The sequence below is a fragment of the Palaemon carinicauda genome, chromosome 6 (genome assembly GCF_036898095.1).
Source record: "Palaemon carinicauda isolate YSFRI2023 chromosome 6, ASM3689809v2, whole genome shotgun sequence".
NCBI lineage: Eukaryota > Metazoa > Arthropoda > Malacostraca > Decapoda > Palaemonidae > Palaemon > Palaemon carinicauda.
In genome coordinates, this window is record NC_090730.1 from 1,387,841 (window position 1) to 1,394,571 (window position 6,731).

At 34.0% G+C, this 6,731-nt stretch overlaps 1 non-coding gene across 1 annotated transcript; it reads left to right on the forward strand.

Annotated features, from left to right (window-relative positions):
* The first annotated feature begins 6,021 nt into the window (after positions 1-6,021).
* Positions 6,022-6,094, forward strand: TRNAR-UCG (transfer RNA arginine (anticodon UCG)). Its single transcript has one exon. It is a non-coding gene; the product is annotated as a tRNA-Arg (tRNA).
* Positions 6,095-6,731: the final 637 nt, after the last annotated feature.

A 6,731-nucleotide genomic window follows, 5' to 3' on the forward strand; every position in this document is an offset into this window, starting at 1 on the left:
GTTTATATAGAACATATCTGTTTTGACGTTGTTACTGTTTGTAGAAGGATTTATTGTTAATTTGTTCTCATCATTTATTTATTTCCATATTTCCTTTCCTCACTGGGCTATTTTTCTCTATTGGAGCCCTTGGGCTTATAGCATCTTGCTTTTCCAACTAGGGTTGTAGCTTGGCTAGTAATAATAATAATGATAAGATTATTAATAATAATAATAATAATAATAATAATAATAATGAAAATAATAATAATAATAATAATAATAATAATAATAATAATAATAATGATAATCCATCCATCCATATACCAAGGAACTTCCCCCAATTTTGGGGGGTAGCCGACACCAACAATGAAACAAAACAAAAAGGGGACCTCTACTCTCTATGTTCCTTCAGCCTAATCAGGGACTCAACCGAGTTCAGCTGGTACTGCTAGGGTGCCACAGCCCAACCTCCCACATTTCCACCACAGATGAAGCTTCACAATGCTGACTCCCCTACTGCTGCTACCTCCGTGGTCATCCAAGGCACCGGAGGAAGCAGCAGGACCTACCGGAACTGAGTCACAATCGCTCACCATTCATTCCTATTTCTAGCACGCTCTCTTGCCTCTCTCACATCTATCCTCCTATCACCCAGAGCTTTCTTCACACCATCCATCCACCCAAACCTTGGCCTTCCTCTTGTACTTCTCCCATCAACTCTTGCATTCATCGTCATCATAATAATAATAATAATAATAATAATAAAGATTTTGCGTCGCAAGATATACTGTACAACGCTGACATAAATCTTCATAGTTTATATTTGACGTTGTTACTGATCGTAATATATTATACGTTCTTTATTCATTACTTCTCGTATATAGTTTATTTATTTCCTTATTTTCTTTCCTCACTGGGCTATTTTTCGCTCTTGGAGCCCTTGTGCTTATAGCATCCTGCTTTTCCAACTAGGGTTGTAGCTTGGCTAATAATAACAATAATAATAATAATAATAATAATAATAATAATAATAATAGTAATAATTATAATAATAATAATAATAATAATAATAATAATAATAATTATAATAATAATAATAATAATAATAATAATAATAATGATAATAATAATAATCATCATCATCTCATAAAACCATAAGTTTGATTGTTATATACTCAACTTTAAGTTAAAATAAACCCCATTTTGAGAAATAGTAAATACCTTTATAATGAAAACATTACATAAGAACATTCTAAATCGATACCAATAATTATCACATGCGATAATTATGCTAATTTTATTAATTATTTTTCTAGATTAAAAGCTGCTTTAAATTCAAACAGAATATTCTCTTACAAATGACCAAAAGGACAATGATGTATTAGGTGTTTTTTTTTTTTTTTTTTTTTTTTTTTTTTTTCTAATCTGTGTAAAGAATTGTACCTAGTAATTATAGATTAGATTAAGTTGGAGTCCAACAGTTCGATAAAATAATCTCCTTACGGTACATTTTCAAGGGTATAGAGAACGCAAAAAAAAAAAAAAAAAAAAAAAAAAATTATGAGGTTAGTTATTATTATAGCTATTAACATAAAAGGTCTTACGAGAAATATAGGTATTATTATTATTATTATTATTATTATTATTATTATTATTATTATTACTTGCTAAGCTACAACCCTAGTTGGAAAAGGAGGACGCTATAGTCGCAGGGGTCCAAAACGGTAAAATAACCCAGTGAGGAAATGAAACAAGGAAAAATAAAATATTTTCAGAACAGTAACATTAGGATAAACATTTCCTATATAAATATGATATGATAGATAAAAATGGGTTAGTCAATCTCAGAATTTCGTGGAACCAGGTACAAAGCTTTATTCTTCCTTTTCCCTCATTATAATAATATAACTAATGCTTGTAATTGTTCAGTGGCTAATTTCCACATATTTAGCTATGGTAAGCAGCTCTTTTTGGAGAAGGACACTCCAAAATGTAACCATTGTTCTTTAGTTTTGGGTTGTATCATACCCTCTGTACCATTGTCTTCCACTGTCTAGGAATAGTTCTCTAGCTTGAGGGTACACTCAGGCACATTTTTTTTTATCTTATTTCTCTTCCTCTATGGTTTAGAAGTTTTTATAGTTGATATATGAAAGATATATTTTAATGTGAGCACTATCCTTGAAATATTTTATTCTAATTGTTATTACTTCTATTGTAGTTTATTTAATTATTTGTTTCTTTTCCTCACTGACCTGGACTGCTTTTACCCTTTTGGAACCCTTGGGCTTATAGTATCGTTCTTTTCTAACTAAGGTTGTAGGTCAGGTAATGATAATAATAATAATAATAATAATAATGATAATAATATGAGTGTTCTTACAGGGAAAAAATTGTCTTTAAACCCTAAATATAATAATGATAATAATAATAATGATAATAATAATAATATGAGTGTTCTTACAGGAAAAAAATTTTCTTTAAACCCTAAATGAACCAAAGTGCAAAACTGAAGAAACAATCACATAAATCACTTGCAAACCGAAAAAAAAAAAAAATCTGTAAATAGCCCACCACGCCAAATAAACGAAAACCTTGAATTTCTTCCCGAACCATCCTAAACAAGAGTTAAATTCTCGAGAGAAACGTAAACAGTGGTCCGGTTCGGTAACAGTGTGTTCGACTTGGAACTCGGGCGATACTGTGTCAACATCTAAACACTCGAGAGATTTGTGAATCAAAGCATTGTTGCTGAATGTATAACCGTTACCCTTTCATGAGAGGTGAAATACGTGTTTATATATCCTCAGGAATATGTGAATCTCTCTCTCTCTCTCTCTCTCTCTCTCTCTCTCTCTCACGACAAATGTAACCAGGAAGATTTGTTTATATATCCTCAGGAATATGTGAATCTCTCTCTCTCTCTCTCTCTCTCTCACTCTCTCTCTCTCTCTCTCTCTCTCTCTCTCACGACAAATGTAACCAGGAAGATTTGTTTATATATCCTCAGGAATATGCGAATCTCTCTCTCTCTCTCTCTCTCTCTCTCTCTCTCTCTCTCAATCAACTTTCACGACAAATGTAAGCAGGAATGTTTTATTTTATTTATCCTACATTCTCATATATGTGTATACATATATATATTAAAATATAGCGAGTTAACATACTATTTCCTCTCTCTCTCTCTCTCTCTCTCTCTCTCTCTCTCTCTCTCTCCTCTCTCTCTCTCTAGTACTGACTCTTAAAACTGTCCAGTTTAAGACTAATATTTTGGCCCCCTTATATTTTGAAAGAATATTGACATAGAAAGACCATAAACAGCCGGGAAATGGAAGGACATGTCTGAGGACTTTGTCCTGCAGTAGATAATAGATGGACATTAAGAATAACAGAATGAGTCTTTTGAGAATGTAAAAGAAGCAGGGGAAGGAAGAGAAGACGATGGATTGACGAACTAAGAAAGTTTGAAGGACATTTCTCAATGTCTTTGTCTTACAGTTGACAAGCAACGGCTGATGATGATTTTATATATATATATATATATATATATATATATATGGATGAAAATCAACACAATATCGTGCTCAAATAGAAATTAATCACTACCTCACACAGGGATACGTAGATACACACTCACACACAAACACACATACACACATATATATGTATATATATTTATATATATAAAGTTAATCAGTGAAGGGGCCTGTTTGTTAAACGACAAGGCCCAAGCATTCTATCTTCAAGTGGCAAACGTTCAATGGCTCTGTATCGTTTGCAACAGACTGGAACTTGGCAAAAATAAAAATGAATAAAAAAAAAAAACCCGGGCCACTTAAGAATAAAGGGGGAAAAAATATGTTATGGAGGAATGCAGTTGCAGCGTAGAGCAGTTGAAAGTCGTTTGCAAATAGCATTTACGCATGGGTTATTGCGGAATCACTTTGGCGTACTTCACTGTGCAAAAAAAAGAAAAAAAAATCTTTGAAGTGGTCAAGAAAAGGCGTTTCTATACGACTTAGATCTTACTATGTTCACAAAGGTCTTGGGTAAGAATGACTCCATTGATTTATTTATTTTTTTATTTCCTTTCCTCACTGGGCTATTTTCCCTTGTTGGAGCCCCTGGGCTTAACAAAAGTTTAGGGTAAGAATTACTCCATTGATTTCTTTATTTTTTTTATTTCCTTTCCTCACTGGGCTATTTTTCCTTGTTGGAGCCCTTGGGCTTAACAAAAGTTTAGGGTAAGAATTGCTCCATTAATTTAGTTATTTCCTTATTTCCATTCCCTCACTGGCCTATTTTTCCTTGTTGGAGCCCTTGGGATTATAGCATCTTGCCTTTCTAACTAGGGTTGTAGATTGGATAGTAATAATAATAATAATAATAATAATAATAATAATAATAATAATAATAATAGTATTAATAATATTTAAGGTTATGCTCTCATAAGATTAAGAATATTTTTTTAGATACATCATTCAAACATGTTATTCGGTATGAGTTGAGAATAGTTAAACAAGATGATTTCCGAGTACGATTTCTATATTAAGAGAACAAAAAAAAAAAAATCTGCATTCGTAACTAGAGGAGCACTCAGAGTGCAAACCTCCGCCGCGGCAGCTTATTTCTCGACCTTTTGCTTGACCGTGGCCTTTGACCTTTACATGTATTAATTGGCGTGGATTTTCATACGTTTAAATATGAGCCAAGTTTGAAATCTATGACAACGGTGTCCAAACTTCTGGCTTCTTACGTGAATTGGACATTTTGCTTGTCCGTGACCTTGACCTTTGATCTTGACCTTCCAAAATTCAATCATTTCCAGCTTTATACATAACAGTTAATCCCTGCATGTTTCATTACTCTATGATTAAAATTGTGGACAGGAAGCTGTTCACAAAGAAGCACACACAAATTACAAACGCACAAACATCGTGCAGAAACATAACCTCCTTCCAACTTCATTAGCGGAGGTAAAAATGTTTATGCTTATATGTTACCCGTGCCCTGGAGATAGAAAATAGCAAAAGGCCTCTGGAGATGTGCCCAAAGGAAAATTTAATAATTGAATATGCTGATATAGATTTTCACTTTCAAGTAACACTTAAGTTGAAATTGAATGAACACACTGGATGGGAACATCTAGGAGTTAATGATGAACTAAAAAGAATGGCAGGCGTAATAAAGTTAACAGATATTTAAAACAAACGTTGAACAAAAGCTATATATTCTCTCTCTCTCTCTCTCTCTCTCTCTCTCTCTCTCTCTCTCTCTCTACTTTGGAGGAACTATGCTGGACAAATCAGTTGTAGCTCATTGACATGCTTTTTATGAATGAAATCCTTTATTATTACTCTTCAGGTAAAATGGTTTTAAGAGGAAATAAATCAAAAAATTAATTTTTATCGATAATTTATTATCTATTAACGATTAATTACTACTACGATGCAAATATGCATATTTGAGTTTCCTTATCTCCTACTATATTTCATGAAATACCAACAAAAGTTATATGATTTTACAAGTTCTCAGGCCGACATTTATTTCTATGGAAAACCCGAAAGCAGAATATTATAGCTTTTGCATGAGAGTGACAGACTTGTTTCACCTTTTTATGAATAAAATTTGGTAATTTTTCTTATATGATATCTTGCCAGTAAGGTTTAGCAAGCTATTGTTACCTTAAGAGCGATAAATTGTTACGTTTTGTAAAAAAAAAAATCGAATATAAGGTAGACAGAATGTAAAACTATCATGTGTTACGGGAATTTACTTGAGAGAGAGAGAGAGAGAGAGAGAGAGAGAGAGAGAGAGAGAGCAAACGGGTTGTGAATGATTAAGAGCTAGAAATTGTTACTTTTATTTGAGCAATGAAATATGCAAGTAAAAGGTAAACGAAATAAAAGGCCATCATGTTACAGCAATTTCTGAAAACACTTCACAGAGAGAGAGAGAGAGAGAGAGAGAGAGAGAGAGAGCAAACCCAAACGTGTTGTAAATTATCACCGTTGGTAAAATCCTAGCAGGAAGTAACGTGGCCGTGTGGCCTAACGGATAAGGCGTCGGACTTCGGATCCGAAGATTGCAGGTTCGAATCCTGTCACGGTCGGCCGGTGAGAATTTTATTCTATTCCGAAGATTGCAGGTTCGAATCCTGTCACGGTCGGCCGGTGAGAATTTTATTCTATTCCGAAGATTGCAGGTTCGAATCCTGTCACGGTCGGCCGGTGAGAATTTTATTCTATTCCGAAGATTGCAGGTTCGAATCCTGTCACGGTCGGCCGGTGAGAATTTTATTCTATTCCGAAGATTGCAGGTTCGAATCCTGTCACGGTCGGCCGGTGAGAATTTTATTCTATTCCGAAGATTGCAGGTTCGAATCCTGTCACGGTCGGCCGGTGAGAATTTTATTTTAGTCCTCCTGTCGCAACAGCCCTAGCGTTCGAGCCCCCATTCTGGACAAAAAACGAAATCGAAGAACAAAATACTCTGAAATGGGATGAAGTGTTTTCGGTAAATTATAATTATAACTCGCTATACGCTACAACCCTAGTTGGAAAAACAAGATGCTATATGCCCAGGCGCTCCAACAGGGAAAATAGCTCAGTGAGGAAAGGAAACAATGCAGTAAATAAGATATTTTAAGAACAGTAACGTTAAAGTAAATATCTCCTATATAAAGTATAAAAACTTTAACAAAACAAGAGGAAGGGAAATATGTTAGATTAGTGTGCGTAAGTGTACCC